Below are 20,487 nucleotides of genomic sequence, written 5' to 3'. Positions count from 1 at the left end.
GCAAGTACCAATAAAAGAGAGATGGGCCAGGAAAAAGTACATGGAAGTACTCAATATTGGACTGACTATGATGGCTACCATGATGAGCACATTTCCTACAACAGTGATGATGAAGATGACAAAAATAACACAACAAATATGATCTTCTGCATCTTTGGATTCTGTGTGAGCCCCACAGGAATAAATTCAGTCATGTTCCTATTGTCCATGTATCTTATGATTACTTACTGAAAAAATACTTTCTATTAGCTCAACTGTGAGTTCACTAAGCCTTTGCATGTAATAAAAAGATAAATGGCTTGATTCTATTTAATTCCAAAGTATTTTCAGTTTTTCTTTTGATATAGCACAGAAAGTTTCTGATCTCCTAAATCCTCTCAAGAGTGAACAATGTTTAAAGGAGTGAACAATGTTTAAAGTTAGACACATTAGGAACTCTGAACACACAGGCAGGGGATTGTCTGTGCACATTTAATCATGTGAGATGCTCAGAATCTAATATGAATTAATAGACCTCTCATATAGTTGCAGCCAACCTGAAGTGAAAGGTAGAAAATGAGTGTAAAGGCTATGAATGTAAAGCCAAGTGATTTTCCCTTTTTTTTAGGAAATTGGAAACCATGCAAGGTAACTGAGAATGTGAGAGTATAAGGATGAAGACAGATTTGAGAAAGAGTGAATGTGGATGTTATTCTAGGAATGACCTTTGAGTGATCTGTATGAAGTGTGCTGAGTTTAAGTAGGGGGATTGAAGACACAAAGGATCATTAGAATCAGATTATTTATAATAATTGACATAATGTGTAACAAAGCATTGGTAATGGGAAAGTAATGAAAAGATACAGAAGCTACTGTAATAAAAATAACATATTTTTAGATCTAATAACTTTATGATAACTAATAAATATACAATTAATGATTGACTGCTATATGCATGATATGATTACAACCTATGTAAATGGTATTATTTCATTCATGAAATAGATGAGAAAAATCTTATTATATAATATAATAATATTAGCTAAAGCTAACTGTTAATGAAAGATACTTGGTTATTTAGCCTGTATTAAAAACTTGTAAGATGGTGATAGCTTACAGTGAATGGTGTCAGATTCCTGATCTTTGAAGAAGATTTGGCTTCAGGATCAGGGACCAGGCTTGATCACTCAAGAGCTTTCGTGGAGCAGAGTTTTATTAAAGTGAAAAAGTGACAGAGGATAAACATGTCTTCCAGCCAGATACATTGTTATCCTAACTAAGTATATCCCTAAATCAAATCCCTTACAATTATAATTTAAGTGGGAGTGACACATAGATTCAAGAGATTCGATCTGACAGACAGAGTGCCTGAAGAACTATGGACAGAGGCTCCTGACATTGTACAGGAGGCAGTGATTAAGAACATCCCCAAGAAAAATAAATGTAAAAAGGCAAAATGATTGTCTGAGGAGGTCTTACAAAAAGCTTGAAAAGAAAAGTTAAAGGCAAAAGAGAAAATGAAAGATATACCCATTTGAATGAAGAGTTCCAAAGAATAACAAGGAGAAATAAAGCCTTCCTCAGCGATCAATGCAAAGAAAAAGAGGAAAACAATAGAATGGGAAAGGCTAGAGATCTCTTGAAGAAAATTAGGGATACCAAGGGACTAATTCATGCAAAGATTGGCAAAATAAAGGGCAGAAATGGTATGGACCTATCAGAAGCAGAAGATATTAAGAAGACGTGGCAGGAATACACAAAAGACCAAGACAAAAAATATATTAATGACCCAGATAATCACAATTGTGTCATCACTCACGTAGAGCCAGATATCCTGGAATGGGAAGTAAGTGGGCCTTAGGAAGCATCACTATGAACGAAGCTGGTGGAGGTGATAGAATTCGAGTTGAGTTATTTCAAATCCTAAAACATGATGCTGTGAAAGTGCTGCACTCAATATGCCAACAAATTTAGAAAACTCAGCAGTAGCCATAGGACTGGAAAAGGTCAGTTTTCCTTCCAATCCCAAAGAAAGGTAATGCCAAAGAATGCTCAAACTACCACACAATTGCACTCATCTCATACGCTAGCAAAGTAATGCTCAAAATTCTCCAAGCCAGACTTCAACAGTTCATGAACTATGAACTTCCAGATGTTCAAGCTGGATTTAGAAAAGGTGGAGGAACCAGAGATCAAATTGTCAACATCCGTTGGCTCATCAAAAAAGTTAGAGTTCCAGAAAAGCGAATGCTTCTGCTTTATTGACTATGTCAAAGGCCTTGACTGTGTGGATCACAATATATTTTGGAAAATTCTGAAAGAAATGGGAATGCCAGACTACCTGACCTGCCTCCTGAGAAATCTGCATGCAGGTCAGGCAGCAACAGTTAGAACTGGACATGGAACAACAGACTGGTTCCAAATCAGGAGAGGAGCATGTCAAGCCAGTATATTTTCACCCTGCTTATTTAACTTATATGCAGAGTACATCATGATAAATGCTGGACTGGATGAAGCACAAACTGGAATCAAGATTGCTGGGAGAAATATCAATAACCTCAGATATGCAGATGACACCACACTTATGGCAGAAAGTGAAGAAAAGCTAAAGAGTCTCTTGATGAAAGTGAGAGTAGAGTGAAAAAGTTGGCTTAAAGCTCAACATTCAGAAAACGAAGATCATGGCATCCGGTCCCATCATTTCATGGCAAATAGATGGGGAAACAGTGGAAACAGTGGCTGATTTACTTTCTTGGGCTTCGAAATCACTGCAGATGGTGACTGCAGCCATGAAATTAAAATACACTTCCTACTTGGAAGAAAAGTTATGACCAACCTAGACAGCATATTAAAAAGGCAAGGCATCACTTTGCCAACAAAGGTCCATCGAGTCAAAGCTATAGTTTTTCCAGTAGTCATGTATGGATGTGATAGTTGGAGTATAAGGAAAGCTGAGTGCCGAAGAATTGATGCTTTTGAACTGTGGTGTTGGAGAAGACTGTTGAGAGTCCCATGGACTGCAGTGAGATCCAGTCAGTCCATCCTAAAGGTGATCAGTCCTGAGTGTTTATTGAAAGGACTGATGTTGAAGCTGGAATTCCAATACTTTGGCTGCCTGATGCGAAGACCTGACTCATTGGAAAAGACCCTGATGCTGAGAGAAGTTGAAGATGTGAGGAGAAGTGGATGACAGAGGTTGAGATGATTGTATGGCATCACTGACTCAATGGACATGAGTTTCGATAAACTCCAGGAGCTGGTGATGGACAGGTGGGCTGTTGTCCTGCAGTCAATGGGGTTGCAAAGTATCCGACATGACTGAGTGACTGAAGTGAACTGAAGACATTCAGGGAAAAAAAAAAGTTTGTCCTTTCCTTCATGAAAACCCCAGACCCATTTCTCCTTGGGTATTCTGGATTTCTTATCTACCTACCTAGGAATTGACTCTCTCAGTGGTTACTACTAGCATTTTTATGCTCATTTTAAACATTGGGAGCAGGTCCCCACCCCAATACAGGCAGCTAAAAAGGGCAGAGCTGAGATTAGTTTAGATTATGCTTTTTTTTTGTTTTGTTTTTTGCTTCAAATTCTTAATTCAAGCTCTATGTCATTATTAGACAATGTTGAATTAGTATTTTTTTTAAATAGGACTGGAATGGTCATATTTATTTTAATATTACTTCACAGGCAGTTATATATATAAAGCTATTTCAGCATCCTATGAACAGACTCTGAGACATTCACACACAGTACAACTTACCAGAATCCCCAAATATTAGTAACTATGTGGTACTGCTTTCTAGAGAAGGAAATGGCAACCCATTACAGTATTCTTGCTGGGATAATCCCATGGACAGAAGAGACTGGCAGGATACAGTGCATGGGGTTGCAAAGAGTCAAACATGACTGATCCACTAAGCATGGATGCACTGCTTTCACTGAGGGTCCATTTTATCTTTCTCTCTTCACAGGTTTTTCTTCCATCCACAATTTCCCTATCATGGCCCCACAGACTCTTCTGAAACATGTTGAAATGATGATCCCAGTGGTTGAGCATATTAGTTTGGGAATCATAAAAATCAGGTTAGAATCTTGCCGTTTCCTACTTGCAACGTTTTAATCTGAAATGTATTTCTTATCAACTTACATTCTTATTTCTTCTACGATCGACTGAGAAAAGTGATCCACCTCACAGGCTGTTATAATATCTGATCGAATAAACATTCAGGAAACAGCACACTGCTGTGGATATGCACAAGACCCTCACCTATTTTTATGATTATTTATACACTAAGGATTAGGAAGAATTGACATTTTTTAAATAATACAGAAAAACATGTAATCATGCATAAAACAGAGAAAGAATCACCTCCAGTTTCAGGGAAGGCTGATATTCTGCAGTCCATGGGGTCACAAAAAGTCCGACATGACTGAGCAATTGAACAAAAACAACAACTCTTTACTGACATCACTTGCAGAAAAGTTTATTCAAGTCCTATGGAATGGTACTGACAAGCTTATAAAAACACAACTGACAAAAATATATATATGCTTACTTCTGGACTTTATATTTTTTGATCTATGTTTGTCTTATTTTAGTACCCTTTGGAGCCTATTATAGAGAGTGAAGTAAGCCAGGAAGGAAAACACCAATACAGTATACTAACGCATATATATGGAATTTAGAAAGATGGTAACAATAACCCTGTATACGAGACAGCAAAAGAGACACTGATGTATAGAACAGTCTTTTGGACTCTGTGGGAGAGGGAGAGGGTGGGATGATTTGGGAGAATGGCATTGAAACATGCATAATATCATATGAAACGAGTCACCAGTCCAGGTTCGATGCACAATACTGGATGCTTGGGGCTGGTGCACTGGGACGACCCAGAGGGATGGTATGGGGAGGGAGGAGGGAGGAGGTTTCAGGATGGGGAACACGTGTATACCTGTGGTGGATTCATGTTAATATAAGGCAAAACGAATACAATATTGTAAAGTTAAAAAATAAAATAAAAAAATATATAAAAACTTTAAAAATAGAAAAAAAAATATGGTAGCTTTTGTTAAGTTCAGTTTAGAAATATGAGTTTTCCAAATGTGTTCTTAATTTGTCATTACTGGATCTTTGGTGTTCTTTACAGAGTATATGAATTTTAGGTTTACTTTCTTTTTTTGCAAAAAAAAAAAAAAAAAGGCTATTTGTATCTTAACAGGAATTGCTTTGAATCTGCAGGTCCTTCTGGGCAGTGTTGTTAATTTTTGCTTAGTCACTAAGTCATGTCTGGCTCTTTTGTGACTCCATGGAGTGTAGCCCTCTTGGCTCCTCTTTCCATGGATTTCCCGAGCAAGAATATTGGAGTGGGCTGCCATTTCCTCCTCTAGGGAATATTCCTGACTCAAGGATTGAACCCGCACCTCCTATACTGGCAGACAGATTCTTTAACACTGAGCCACCAGGGAATCTTTTAACCCATAAATATGGGGTATCTTTCTGTTTATAAATCTTTAACTTCCTTAAAAATATTTCATAGTTTTCAGTGTAAAAATCTTCATACGTATGGTTAAATTCTTTTTTTTTTTTTTTTTTTTGAGCATATGAAAATGATCACTTTTTGGAGTACAATATTTTTTTTTAAACTTGCTATTTTATATTGGAACATAGTTGATTAACAGTGTTGCTCATTTTAGGTATACCACTAAGTTGCTCAGTTACACATAAGCATGTACCCTTTATTAAATCCTTTTCCCATTTAGGCTATTAAGGAATATTGAGCAGAGTTCCCTTTGAAATAGAGAAGGTCCTTGTTGATTACCCATTTTAAGTATAGAATTACATGCATCTTTCAGCGTTTACACTAGAACCAAGGACTTTCCATAGTATTATTACAGAAGTGTTCTGTATCTGTCTTGATATGTAACCACATAAAACAAGTGTTAGAGCTTCATTGTATTCACATTGCTGTCTACTGTCCTTTTAACTAGAAAAAACTGCTTTAGCATTTGTTATAAGGCAGATGTGAAAAGTTAAAGTGTTGTTCACCCAGTGGTATCTGACTCTTTGTGAACCCATGGACTGTATCTGGATAGGCTTCTTTGTCCATGAAATTCTCCAGGCAAGAATACTGGAAGGAGGATCCATTCCTTTCTCCAGGGGATCTTCCTGACCCAGGGATCAAACCCTGGTCTCCCACATTGCAGGTAGATTTTTCACCACTGAGCCACCAGGGAAGCTCAAAGCAGATGTGGTGGTGAGTTACAAATTCCATCAAATTATGATTGTGTCGAAATATCTTTATATCCTCACCATTAAAAATATATATATTGAAGTATAGTTGATGTACAATATTATATGTTTCCAGTGTACAAAAGAGTGATATAATTTAAAATATTATATTCTATTTATAGCTATTATAGAATATTGACTATACTCCCTGTATATGAAAATTGAAGAGACTGTACCTATTTGAATTAGTGTTCTCATCTTTTTGGGACAAGTACTAGAGTGAAATTTCTGAGCCATGTATGTGTGTGCTTAGTCACTCAGTCATGCTTGACTCTCTGCATCCCCATGGACACCCACCAGGCTCCTCTGTCCATGGAATTTTGCAGGCAAGAATACTGGCATGGGTTGCCATTTCTTCCTCCAGGAGATATTCCTGACCCAGGGATCAGAACCCATCCATAGTCCTATGTCTCCCACATTGGCAGGTGGATTCTTTACTGCTATTCCCTTCTGAGCTGTTTTCCATAGTGATGGCACCAATTTAACTTCCCATCAGTGTACAAAGGTTCCTTCTTCTCCACATCCTTGCCTACACTTTTTGTCTGTGTTCTTTTTAATGATAGCCATTTCTAGATGTGTGAGATAATACCTTGCTGTGGTTTAATTTGCCAAAACAATCTTGAGAAATAACAGAACTGAAAGTTCCAACTTTCAAGATTTCAGACTATTTCAAACTACAGTGATCAAAACAAGGAACAATAGCAGACACATAGGTCAATGTAACAAAACAGGGAACCCAGAAATAAGGCCACATACTATGGTCCACTAATCTGTGATCTTAAAAATGGCAAGAATATGCAGTGGAGAAGACATCCTTTTCATTAAATGATGCTAAAAGAATTAAAAAGCTACATGCAAAAGAATGAAATTAAAACATTTTCTAACTCCAGTTACTTTTAAAGATATACTCAGAATGGATTAAAGACCTGAATATAAGACTGAAAGCCATAAAACTCCTAAAAGGAAGTATAGGCAGAACACTCTATGCCATAAATCATAGCACTATTTTTAAATCAGATTTATTCTGGTTCCTAAAGCAAAGAAAACAAAAATAAAGAAATAGATCATAATTATAATTATTTTCACAGCAATGGAAGCTATCAACAAGATGAAAAGATCACCTGAGCAGGTGAATATATTTGCCAATAATATGTTTGATAAGGAGTTAATATCTAAAATACATGCATAACTTAAACAACTAAAAAAAAAAAAAAAAAGATTCAAATTGAAAGAAGACCTAATAGAACTTTTTCCAAAGAAGACATGAGGTTGGTCAAAAGGCACTTAAAAAGATGCTTAAAGTTGTTAATCTTTAAAGTCATGCAAATTATATCCTCTTCTTTTTTAAAATACACTGCTTTATGTATTAAATTATTGCTTGAAATTTTTTTTCATTTAATAATTTGACTATATTGTTGTTGTTAAGTCAGTCACATTAGACTCTTTGCAACCCCATTGACTACAGCACCCCATGCTTCCTTGTCCATTATCTCCCAGAGTTTGCTCAAATTCATGTCCATTTGGACTGAGATGCTATCTAACTACCTCGTCTCACTGACTATATTACACCACACTTTTCTGTTCTGCTAAGTTTCTAACACCAGGGAGAATAATTTAGGTTCTAGTTGGTAGAAGAGTTGTTTCTGGATGACACACTTTCTTTTTACTGAATAACTATTTTTATTCTTTTTTTTTTTTTAACCTGCTCTCTCTACCATTCATTTGCTTTATTTGTCTTCTTCCTTGTTAATGTTCAATGTGAAGGACCTAAGAATTCCAAAGCCTTGTTTCTATGGGATTAATGAAATTGAGAAAAGTTGACTTGTTTTCCTAATAAGCTAAATAGACAAATGAAAGCTGCTTATTACACATGAGATGTTTCTGACTAGCATAGTAGGGAAAACTTTAGGTAGAACACTCTCTATGATGCCAATAACTTATGCCACTATTTCTTAAAATATTCCCCCTGGAATTCAGACAAGAGAGTTTTTGTTTTTGTTTTATTTTTCACTGCTCTCTGACAAGATTATTATCAAAAAGATGGTCAGAATTGACACTTATGCAGTATCTTCTAACAGGTAAGTGAAAAACATTTTTGATCTTTTACTCAGAGAGGCATCATTACAAAATTAGCCATCATTTTTCTAATATATATCTAAGGAGTGATGATTCTATATTGTGAATATATCTAAATCACTCCATCAATTTTCTAATATAATTCCATATTTATTTTGAATGCACTTTTTACCACATAACTCTGAGAAATAGAAGGTTGTTTTTTTTTAAGATTTATTCTTAATATAAGAAATAAAATGAAAACAAATGTTGAGGAAAAATGATGTTATGAACTCAATAAATCTTGACGTGTTAAAACTCATTATTGTAATGAAATAATAGAGGAATGTATTTCATGTGTTATTGTTTTTATTACAGATTCTAGAGATAGCAGAGTGAAAGAAAGTTCATATATAATGTTAATGTAAGGTAGTGTAACAAGATTCATCCTCACTAGGAGCTAGAGATGCTAGAAAGTTTGAAGAGATTCTGTAAGAAAGCAGACATAAGGTTTATGGAGACAGTGACCTTCACATAGCCTTGGGAGAATAGCAACTTTGCCATCTCCATGTGACAACTTTGCACAGAATATTGTGTATTATAATATAGAATCATCACTCCTTATATTCTCCCAAAATAACATCATAGGTTTATAATTGCAAAGTTCCACATTTCAAAGGTTTAATTTGGAAAGGTGAATACCTGTCTCTCAGAAAACTTTTGGAGGAAACATGGCAATGAAGAGCCTGAAAACTATAATTAAGGTGAAAGATAATGTGTCATTTATGTGGGACAAGCACTCCTGAAAAATACTGGGTAGAAATATTTCCTTTTCATCAATATTTGTACCTGTCAGTGTTCTTCCACATTTGGTCTCATTTATCCTTACCCCTCCACCAGGCACCAGTTCCATGTCTAATAAGATTTGAACAGAAAATAAATATTAATTTATCTGTATATATGGAAAACATATATATATGTATATGTGTGTGTGTATATATATATATATATACATATATGTATGTATGTATATATGTATATATCTCAAGCATGAATAATGAGCACTTTTGGGACCAATCTGATTCAAAGCCAGGCTGTTTACTAAGGTGTCTGTGGGTTGGATAATCAGAAATCATGGGGACAGAGTGAGGAGCTCAACGAGGGTAAATTATATTCTCTTTTACTTGGACTGTCAAATGATAAATAATCTTGGGACAATCTGTTAAACTTTACACAAAGAATGATAAATTCTGCAAAGAAATAAAATGATTGCAGAATTTCCTCTAAAGATGGACATCTAGGGTAACTGAGTCAGGGGGAAGTGGACAAAGAGCCTCCTTAAATTAAGCAATGCTTCTCCATGTGGCCTCTGCCATAAGACAGCTCTTTAAGAATAGAAGAATCTGCCTAACACTAAAGAGATAATTTTCCACCCTTATCTATTTTTCAGCTTGGCCTGCCAGCTTTTCTTTTAGCTCTTCTCTCCTAGCCCCACATCAAAAGATTATCTGTTTGTTTTTGACAAATCTAGTCATTTTAAATTTGTGACATCGGTTTAAAGAGTAGATGTGAACACAGTATCTATTGAAAATCAGCATTGGTTCTTTTTATTTTATTTTATTTTTTTAGATCTATCTAAACTTTTGTGACTCAAAATCCCCAAGTCATAAATTATTTTATTGGTAAATTTGGACATACAAGATTTTTTTTTTAATTAGAAGGAAAAAATTATGAAAAAATTTTATTTTTTTTATTTTTTAACTTTACAATATTGTATTGGTATTGCCATATATCAACATGAATCCACCACAGGTAAACATGTGTTCCCCATCCTGAACCCTTCTCCCTCCGCATACCATCCCTCTGGGTCGTCCCAGTGCACAAGCCCCAAACATCCTGTATCATGCATCGAACCTGGACTGGCGACTCGTTTCATATATGATATTATACATGTTTCAATGCCATTCTCCCAAATCATCCCACCCTCTCCCTCTCCCACAGAGTCCAAAAGACTGTTCTATACATATGTGTCTCTTTTGCTGTCTCATATACAGGGTTATTGATACCATCTTTCTAAATTCCATATATATATGTGTGTGTTAGTATACTTATTGGTGTTTTTCTTTCTGGCTTACTTCACTCTGTATAATAGGCTCCAGTTTCATCCATCTCATTAGAACTGATTCAAATATATTCTTTTTAATGGCTGAGTAATACTCCATTGTGTATATGTACTACAGCTTTCTTATCCATTCATCTGCTGATGGACATCTAGGTTGCTTCCATGTCCCGGCTATTATAAACAGTGCTGCGATGAACACTGGGGTACACGTGTCTCTTTCCCTTCTGGTTTCCTCAGTGTGTATGCCCAGCAGTGGGATTGCTGGGTCATAAGGCAATTCTATTTCCAGTATTTTAAGGAATCTCCACACTGTTCTCCATAGTGGCTATACTAGGTTGCATTCCCACCAGCAGTGTAGGAGGGTTCCCTTTTCTCCACACCCTCTCCAGTACTTATTGCTTGTAGACTTTTGGATGTCAGCCATTCTGACTGGCGTGAAATGGTATCTCATAGTGGTTTTGATTTGCATTTCTCTGATAATGAGTGATGCTGAGCATCTTTTCTTGTGTTTGTTAGCCATCTGTATATCTTATGTGGAGAGATGTCTATTTAGTTCTTTGGCCCATTTTTTGATTGGGTCATTTACTTTTCTGGAGTTGAGCTGTAGGAGTTGCTTGTATATTTTTGAGATTAGTTGTTTGTCAGTTGCTTCATTTGCTATTATTTTCTCCCATTCTGAAGGCTGTCTTTTCACCTTGCTTATCGCTTCCTTTGTTGTGCAGAAGCTTTTAATTTTAATTAGGTCCCATTTGTTTATTTTTGCTTTTATTTCCAATATTCTGGGAGGTGGGCCATACATTGAGGATCCTGCTGTGATGTATGTCAGAGAGTGTTTTGCCTATGTTCTCCTCTAGGAGTTTTATAGTTTTTGGTCTTACGTTTAGATCTTTAATCCGTTTTGAGTTTATTTTTGTGTATGGTGTTAGAAAGTGTTCTACTTTCATTCTTTTACAAGTGGTTGACCAGTTTTTCCAGCACCACTTGTTAAAGAGATTGTCTTCAATCCATTGCATATTCTTTCCTCCTTTGTCAAAGATAAGGTGCCCAGAGGTGTGTGGATTTATCCCTAGGCTTTCTATTTTGTTCCATTGATCAATATTTCTGTCTTTGTGCCAGTACCATACTGTCTTGATGACTGTGGCTTTGTCGTAGAGCCTGAAGTCAGGCAGGTTGATTCCTCCAGTTCCATTCTTCTTTCTCAAGATTGCTTTGGCTATACGAGGTTTTTTGGAATTTTCATACAAATTGTGAAATTATTTGTTCTAGCTCTGTGAAGAATACCGTTGGTAGCTTGATAGGGATTTCATTGAATATATATATTGCTTTGGGTAGTATACTCATTTTCACTATATTGACTGTTCCAATCCATGAACATGGTATATTTCTCCATCGATTAGTGTACTCTTTGATTTCTTTCACAAGTCGTTTATAGCTTCCTATATATATGCATAGGAACCTGGAATGTCAGGTCCATGAATCAAGGAAAATTGGAAGTGGTCAAACAAGAGTTGGCAAGAGTGAATGTCGACATACTAGGAATCAGCGAACTGAAATGGACTGGAATGGGTGAATTTAACTCAAATGACCATTATATCTACTACTGAGGGCAGGATCCCTCAGAAGAAATGAGTGTCCATCATGATCAACAAAAGAGTCTGAAATGCAGTACTTGGATGCAATCTCAAAAACGACAGAATGATCTCTGTTCGTTTCCAAGGCAAACCATTCAATATCACAGTAATGCAAGTCTCTGCCCCAACCAGTAATGCTGAAGAAGCTGAATTTGAATGGTTCTATGAAGACCTACAAGACCTTTTAGAACTAACACCCAAAAAAGATGTCCTTTTCATTATAGGGGACTGGAATGCAAAAGTAGGAAGTCAGGAAACACCTGGAGTGACAAGCAAATTTGGCCTCAGAAGACGGAATGAAGCAGGACAAAGACTGATAGAGTTTTGCAAAGAAAATACACTGGTCATAACAAACACCCTATTCCAACAGCATAAGAGAAGACTATATATGGACATTACCAGATGGTCAACACCAAAATCAGATTATATTCTTTGCAGCCAAAGATGGAGAAGCTCTATACAGTCAGCAAAAACAAGACCAGGAGCTGACTGTGGCTCAGATCATGAGCTCCTTATTGCAAAATTCAGACTTAAATTGAAGGAAGTAGGGAAAACCACTAGACCATTCAGGTATGACCTAAATAAAATCCCTTATGATTATACAGTGGAAGTGAGAAATAGATTTAAGGGACTAGATCTGATAGATAGAGTGCCTGATGAACTATGGAATGAGGCTCGTGACATTGTGCAGGAGACAGGGATCAAACCATTTCCATAGAACAGAAATGCAAAAAAGCAAAATGGCTGTCTGGGGAGGCCTTACAAATAGCTGTGAATAGAAGAGAAGCGAAAAGCAAAGGAGAAAAGGAAAGATATCAACATCTGAATGCAGAGTTCCAAAAAATAGCAAGAAGAGATAAAAAAGCCTTTCTTAGTGATCAATGCAAAGAAATAGAGGAAAACAACAGAATGGGAAAGACTAGGGATCTCTTCAAGAAAATCAGAGATACCAAAGGAACATTTCATGCAAACATGAGCTCGATAAAGGACAGAAATGGTATGGACCTAAAAGAAGCACAAGATATTAAGAAGAGATGGCAAGAATACACAGATGAACTGTACAAAAAAGATATTCACGACCCAGATAATCACAACTGTGTGATCACTGACCTAGAGCCAGACATGCTGGAATGTGAAGTCAAGTGGGCCTTAGAAAGCATCACTACGAACAAAGCTAGTGGAGGTGATGGAATTCCAGTTGAGCTATTCCAAATCCTGAAAGATGATGCTGTGCAAGTGCTGCACTCAATATGCCAGCAAATTTTGAAAATCAGCAGTGGCCACAGGACTGGAAAAGGTCAGTTTTCATTCCAATCCCAAAGAAAGGCAATGCCAAAGAATGCTCAAACTACCGCACAATTGCAATCATCTCACACGCTACTAAGATAATGCTCAAAATTCTCCAAGCCAGGCTTCAGCAATATGTGAACCGTGAACTTCCTGATGTTCAAGCTGGTTTTAGAAAAGGCAGAGGAACCAGAGATCAAACTGCCAACATCCGCTAGATCATGGAAAAAGCAAAAGAGTTCCAGGAAAACATCTATTTCTGCTTTATTAACTATGCCAAAGCCTTTGACTGTGTGGATCACAATAAACTGTGGAAAATTCTGAAAGAGATGGGAATACCAGACCACCTGACTTGCCTCTTGAGAAATTTGTATGCAGGTCAGGAAGCAACAGTTAGAACTGGACATGGAACAACAGACTGGTTCCAAATAGGAAAAGGAGTTTGTCAACGCTGTATATTGCCACCCTGTTTATTTAACTTATATGCAGAGTACATCATGAGGAACGCTGGACTGGTAGAAATACAAACTGTAATCAAAATTGCCGGGAGAAATATCAATAAGCTCAGATATGCAGATGACACCACCCTTATGGCAGAAAGTGAAGAGGAACTAAAAAGCCTCTTGATGCAAGTGAAAGTGGAGAGTGAAAAACTTGGCTTAAAGCTCAACATTCAGAAAACGAAGATCACGGCATCTGGTCCCACTACTTCATGGGAAATAGATGAGGAAACAGTGGAAACAATGTCAGGCTTTATTTTTCTGGGCTCCAAAATCGCTGCAGATGTTGACTGCAGCCATGATATTAAAAGGCGTTTACTCCTTGGAAGGATAGTTATGACCAATCTAGATAGCATATTCAAAAGCAGAGACATTACTTTGCCAACAAAGGTTCATCTAGTCAAGGCTATGGTTTTTCCTGTGGTCATGTATGGATGTGAGAGTTGGACTGTGAAGAAAGCTGAGCGCCGAAGAATTGATGCTTTTGAACTGTGGTGTTGGAGAAGACTCTTGAGAGTCCCTTGGACAGCAAGGAGATCCAACCAGTCCATTCTGAAGGAGATTAGCCCTGGGATTTCTTTGGAAGGAATGATGCTAAAGCTGAAACTCCAATACTTTGGCCACCTCATGCGAAGGGTTGACTCATTTGAAATGACTTTGATGCTGGGAGGGACTGGGGACAGGAGGAGAAGGGGACGACAGAGGATGAGATGGCTGGATGGCACCAGTGACTCAATGGACATGAGTCTCAGTGAACTCCAGGATTCGGTGATGGACAGGAAGGCCTGGAGTGCTGCGATTCATAGGGTCGCAAAGAGTCGTACACGACTGAGTGACTGATCTGATCTGATCTGATATATAAGTCTTTAGTTTCTTTAGGTAGATATATTCCTAAGTATTTTATTCTTTTCATTGCAATGGTGAAAGGAATTGTTTCCTTAATTTGTCTTTCTATTTTCTCATTATTAGTGTATAGGAATGCAAGGGATATCTGTGTGTTGATTTTTTATCCTGCAACTTTACTATAATCCTTGATAAGTTCTAGTAATTTTCTGGTGGAGTCTTTAGGGTTTTCTATGTAGAGGATCATGTCATCTGCAAACAACGAGAGTTTTACTTCTTCTTTTCCAATTTGGATTCCTTTTATCTCTTTCTGTTCTTATTACTGTAGCCAAAACGTCCAAAATCATGTTGAATAGTAATGGTGAAAGTGGGCACCCTTGTCTTCAATATCCACAGATTAATCAATGTAATACACAACATTAACAATTTGAAAAATAAAAACATATGATTATCTCAATAGATTCAGAGAAAGCCTTTGACAAAATTCAACATCCATTTATGATAAAAAAAAAAAACTCTCCAGAAAGCAGGAATGGAAGGAACATATCTCAACAGAATAAAAGCTATATATGACAAACCCACAGCAAACATTATCCTCAATGGTGAAAAATTGAAAACATTCTGATATTTGGCAAAACTAATACAATTATGTAAAATTTAAAAATAAAATAAAATTAGAAAAAATAAATAAATAAATAAAAACACCAAAAAAAAAAAAAAAAAGAAAAGAAAAGAAAACATTCCCCCTAAAGTCAGGAATAAGACAAGGGTGCCCACTTTCACCATTACTATTCCACATAGTTTTGGAAGTTTTGGCCATTGCTTCTTTTTCAAAGTACATCTTCAGCCTTCTCCTTCTTTGCTTTTTTCTGACTTGCAGATTTTCAGATATTTGAACAATGCAAATTCTCCAGGAAATTAAACCATGATTGGATCCTATACCAACAACCTGATGACAAACAACAATCTCCCAAAATTACTCCAGATCTAAGATGCTTAAATTCATGCAAAGATGGGTTAGATAAAGGAAAATAATGCTATGGACTTAAAAGAAGCAGAATATATTAAGAAGAGGTGGCAAGAATACACAGAAGAACTGTACAAAAAATATTTTCACGACCCAGATAATCATGATAGTGTTATCACTCACCTAGAGCTAGACATCCAGGCATGTGAAGTCAAGTGGGCCTTAGAAAGCATCACTATGAACAAAGCTGGTGGAGGTGATGGAATTCCAGTTGAGCTATTCCAAATCCTGAAAGATGATGCTGTGAAAGTGCTGCACTCAATATGCCAGCAAATTTGGGAAACTGAGTAGTGCTCACAGAACTGGAAAAGGTCAGTTTTCATTCCAATCCCAAAGAAAGGCAATGCCAAAGAATGCTCAAACTGCTGCACAATTACACTCATCGCACATGCTAATAAAGTAATGCTCAAAATTCTCCAAGCCAGTCTTAAGCAATACATGAACCGTGAACTTCCAGATGTTTAAGTTGGTTTTAGAAAAGGCAGAGGAACCAGAGATCATATTGCCAATTTTAGCTGGACCATTGACAAAGGAAGAGAGTTCAAGAAAAACATTTATTTATGATTTATTGTCTATGCCAAAGCCTTTGACTGTGTGGATCACAATAAACTGTGGAAAATTCTGAAAGAGATGGGAATACCAGACCACCTGACATGCCTCTTGAGAAACCTATATGCAGGTGAGGAAGCAATAGTTAGAACTGGATATGGAACAACAGACTGGTTCCAAATAAGAAAGGGAGTACAAAAAGGCTCCATATTGTCACCCTGTTTATTTTATTTCTATGCAGAATACGTCATGAGAAACTCTGGGCTGGAGGAAGCACAAGATGCAATCAAGATTGCTGGGAGAAATATCAATAACTTCAGATATGCAGATGACACCACCCTTATGGTGGAAAGTGAAGAGTGACTAAAAAGCCTCTTGATGAAAGAGAAAGAGGAGAGTGAAAAAGTTGGCTTAATGCTCAACATTCAGGAAATGAAGATCATGGAATCTGGTCCCATCACTTCATAGAAATAGATGGGGGAACAGTGTCACACTTTCTTTTTTTGGACTCCAAAATCACTGCATATGGTGATTGCAGCCATGAAATTAACAGACGCTTACTTCTTGGAAGGAAAGATATGACCAACCTAGATAGCATATTCAAAAGCAGAGACGTTACTTTGCCAACAGAGGTCTGTCTAGTCAAGGCTATGGTTTTTCCAGCGGTCATGTGTGGATGGGAGAGTTGGACTGTGAAGAAAGCTGAGCACTGAAGAATTGATGCTTTTGAACTGTGGTTTTGGAGAAGACTCTTGAGATTCCCATGGACTGCAAGGAGATCTAACCTGTCCATTCTAATGGAGATCGATCCTGGGTGTTGATTGGAAGGAGTGATGCTAAAGTTGAAACTCCAATACTTTGGCCACCCCATGTGAAGACTTGACTCATTGGAAAAGACTCTAATGCTGGGAGGGACTGGGGGCAGGAGGAGAAGGGGACGACAGAGGATCAGATGCCTGGATGGCATCACCAACTCGATGGACACGAGTTTGAGTAAACTCCGGGAGTTGGTGATGGACAAGAGAGGCCTGGCGTGCTGCAAATCATGGAGTCGCCAAGAGTCGGATATGACTGAGTGACTGAACTGAACTGAACTGAAGATGCTTAAGAGAAAAATATTAACTTTTGAGTAATAACCCACCATCCTTCATTTAGTACCATAGCTCAAGGAATTCTGAGTATTCTAAATGATGCTTTTTAGTAGTTGGAAAAAATGATAAACTGGGACATTTGAGATAATGGCGTATGAAATTAAATTTATTTATGATCATTCAGTTCAGTTGCTCAGTCATGTCTGACTCTTTGTGACCCCATGAACCACAGCACGCCAGGCCTCCCTGTTTATCACCAACTCCCGGAGTTGACTCAGACTCACGTCCATCGAGTCATTCAGATCAAATCAGATCAGATCAGTCACTCAGTCGTGTCCGACTCTTTGTGACCCCATCAATTGCAGCACGCCAGGCCTCCCTGTCCATCTCCAGCACCCGGAGTTCACTGAGACCCATGTCCATCGAGTCAGTTATGCCATCCAGCCATCTCATCCTCTGTCATCCCCTTCTCCTTTTGCCCCCAGTCCCTCCCAGCATCAGAGTCTTTTCCAATGAGGCAACTCTTTGCATGAGGTGGCCAAACTACTGGAGTTTCAGTGTTAGCATCATTCCTTCCAAAGAAATCCCAGGGCTTATCTCCTTTGGAATGAACTGGTTGCATCTCCTTGCAGTTCAAGGGACTCTCAAGAATCTTCTCCAACACCACAGTTCAAAAGCATCAGTTCTTCGGTGCTCAGCATTCTTCACAGTCCAACTCTCACATCCATACATGACCACAGGAAAAACCATAGCCTTGACTAGACAAACCTTTGTTGGCAAAGTAATGTCTCTGCTTTTGAATATGCCATCTAGGTTGGTCATAACTTTCCTTCCAAGGAGTAAGCGCCTTTTAATTTCATGGCTGCAGTCACCATCTGCAGTGATTTTGGAGCCCAGAAAAATAAAGTCTGACATTGTTTCCACTGTTTCCCCATCTATTTCCTATGAAGTGATGGGACCAGATGCCTTTAGTATTTGTCTAATCCAGAATATTACATTCATGATGATAACAGCAGATTATTTAAATGACATATTTCCTCTTCCATTCCTCAAACTGCAGTAATTGGAGCAAAAGTGAAGGGAAGAGGTGGGACATATTAAATATATATCTATGTATAGCAATTATATGGCACATAAGTGTTTATGTATCATGGTTTTAACAGAGTTAAAGGTGTAATGTGACTTTATATCATGAACCCCCAAAGGCAGTCATGTATATCCTAAATCCCAAGTGATGTACCATGAAAAACATGTGCCATAAAAATTTTGAATATGACAAGTGAAAGAAATAACAAAGACTTATCTCTTAACTACACATTCAACAAATTGGAAAATTTAATCAATAATGATATCAAACTTTCTAAAAAGCTTTCTGAAAAGAAAATCTTATGGGAAATTATTACTTTCAGAAGCTTATTTGAAACTCACAGTAAACCTTTGCAGTGGTCATTAAAAGTTATCACACTAAGTTTTAACATGAGTTATTAAGAAATCACAGGCACAATGGCTCCCAAAAGCAATATTCCATAATATCATGTAACATCATATGAATTATTCCCTTAGTTTTTACAGATTGATCATTTCACACTAATCTCTTCTCCTCTTTCATGAAATCATGCAACTGAAAAATAATGTGACTGAGTTTACTTTGTTTGGGTTGACACAAGATCCTGTTAGGAAGAAAATGGTGTTTGTTATTTTCTTGATTTTCTATTCAGGGACATTGGTGGGTAACCTGCTGATTATTGTTACTGTCAAGACCAGCCGGGCACTTGGGAGTCCAATGTACTTCTTCCTTTTCTATCTATCCTTATCTGATGCCTGCTTGTCTACTTCCATAGAAGCTCCTAGAATGATTGCTGATGTCCTTTTGAAGAAAACCACTATCTCTTTCAGTGAGTGCATGATCCAAGTCTTTGCATTCCGTTTCTGTGGCTGCCTGGAGATCTTCATCCTTATTCTTATGGCTGTTGACTGCTATGTGGCCATCTTCAAACCCTTACACTACACAACCATCATGAGAAATCAAGTCTGTGGTATGCTAATGTCCCTGGCCTGGTTGGGGTCACGTGTGCATTCATCATCTCAGGTTTTTTCTAGCCTTGAGTCTCCCTTTTTGTGGTTCCAATGTAGTTGATAACTACTTCTGAAATGGCACACCACTTGCCTTGAAAGCCCTATGGACGGAGATGTATGGTAGGCTACAAATCCATGGCGTCGCAAAGAGTCGGACACGACTGAACGACTTCACTTTCACTTTCTTTCTGTGACTTGCAGCCTTTGTTGAAACTTGCCTGTACAGACACCTATGTAACCAAACTACTCTTGGTGTCCAACAGCGGGGCCATCTGTACAGTGAGTTTGGTCATGCTGATGTTCTCTTATGCTATTATCTTGCATTATCTGAGAAACCACAGTGCTGATGGGAGGAAAAAAGTTCTCTCCACCTGCATCTCCCATACCATCGTGATCATCTTGTTCTTTGGTCCCTGCATATTTATATACACATGCCCTATCACCACCTTCTTCACAGATAATATGATAGCTGTGTTTTATACAATTGGAACACCTTTGTTCAACCCCCTGATTTATACCCTGAGGAATGCAGAAGTGAAAAATGCCATGAGGATATTATGGCAAAAGAAGTTGATTTCAGATGACAAAAGATGAGTAGAAATTTCAAAATTTATTCACTGCTTGCATTGACCTAGAAAAAGTCCTTAGAGACCATTCTCATCTTATTGTGAATTTAGTATAATCCCATCTTAGGGTGTGACAGCCACTGCCCTTAAGACTAAAAATCAGTTTGCACACCAATACTTGTTAATGTTGAGTCAATTTTATGTAGAGGAAGAGAGGACACTAGGTATAAACAGGTTTTAAAGCCCAATATCTTAAATGTTGTGTCTGTATATCTCTAGCTTACCTGGCATTAAGATCTCTGAGGTTTTCATCTAATCTGTTTCCTGTCCTTCTTCACCTTGCTGTCTACTGTTTTGCTCTGATGTAACCTTGCCTTATATTCTTATATACACAACTTAGTAATCTTTTTTGTTTTCTCAACATTTTATTAAAAGCATCTGTTTCTTGTATATTTTTGAGATTAGTTGTTTG

The 20,487-nt window shown here is 37.4% G+C and overlaps 1 pseudogene; it reads left to right on the top strand.

The window, feature by feature from the left end:
• Positions 1-18,988: 18,988 nt before the first annotated feature.
• LOC113878496 lies at positions 18,989-20,043 on the top strand (annotated as a pseudogene).
• The last annotated feature ends 444 nt before the right edge of the window (positions 20,044-20,487 follow it).

This window comes from Bos indicus x Bos taurus, chromosome 19, assembly GCF_003369695.1.
Source record: "Bos indicus x Bos taurus breed Angus x Brahman F1 hybrid chromosome 19, Bos_hybrid_MaternalHap_v2.0, whole genome shotgun sequence".
NCBI classification, from domain to species: domain Eukaryota; kingdom Metazoa; phylum Chordata; class Mammalia; order Artiodactyla; family Bovidae; genus Bos; species Bos indicus x Bos taurus.
Note: the sequence above shows the minus strand (reverse complement) of the source record. Positions and strands in the feature narration are given on the sequence as shown.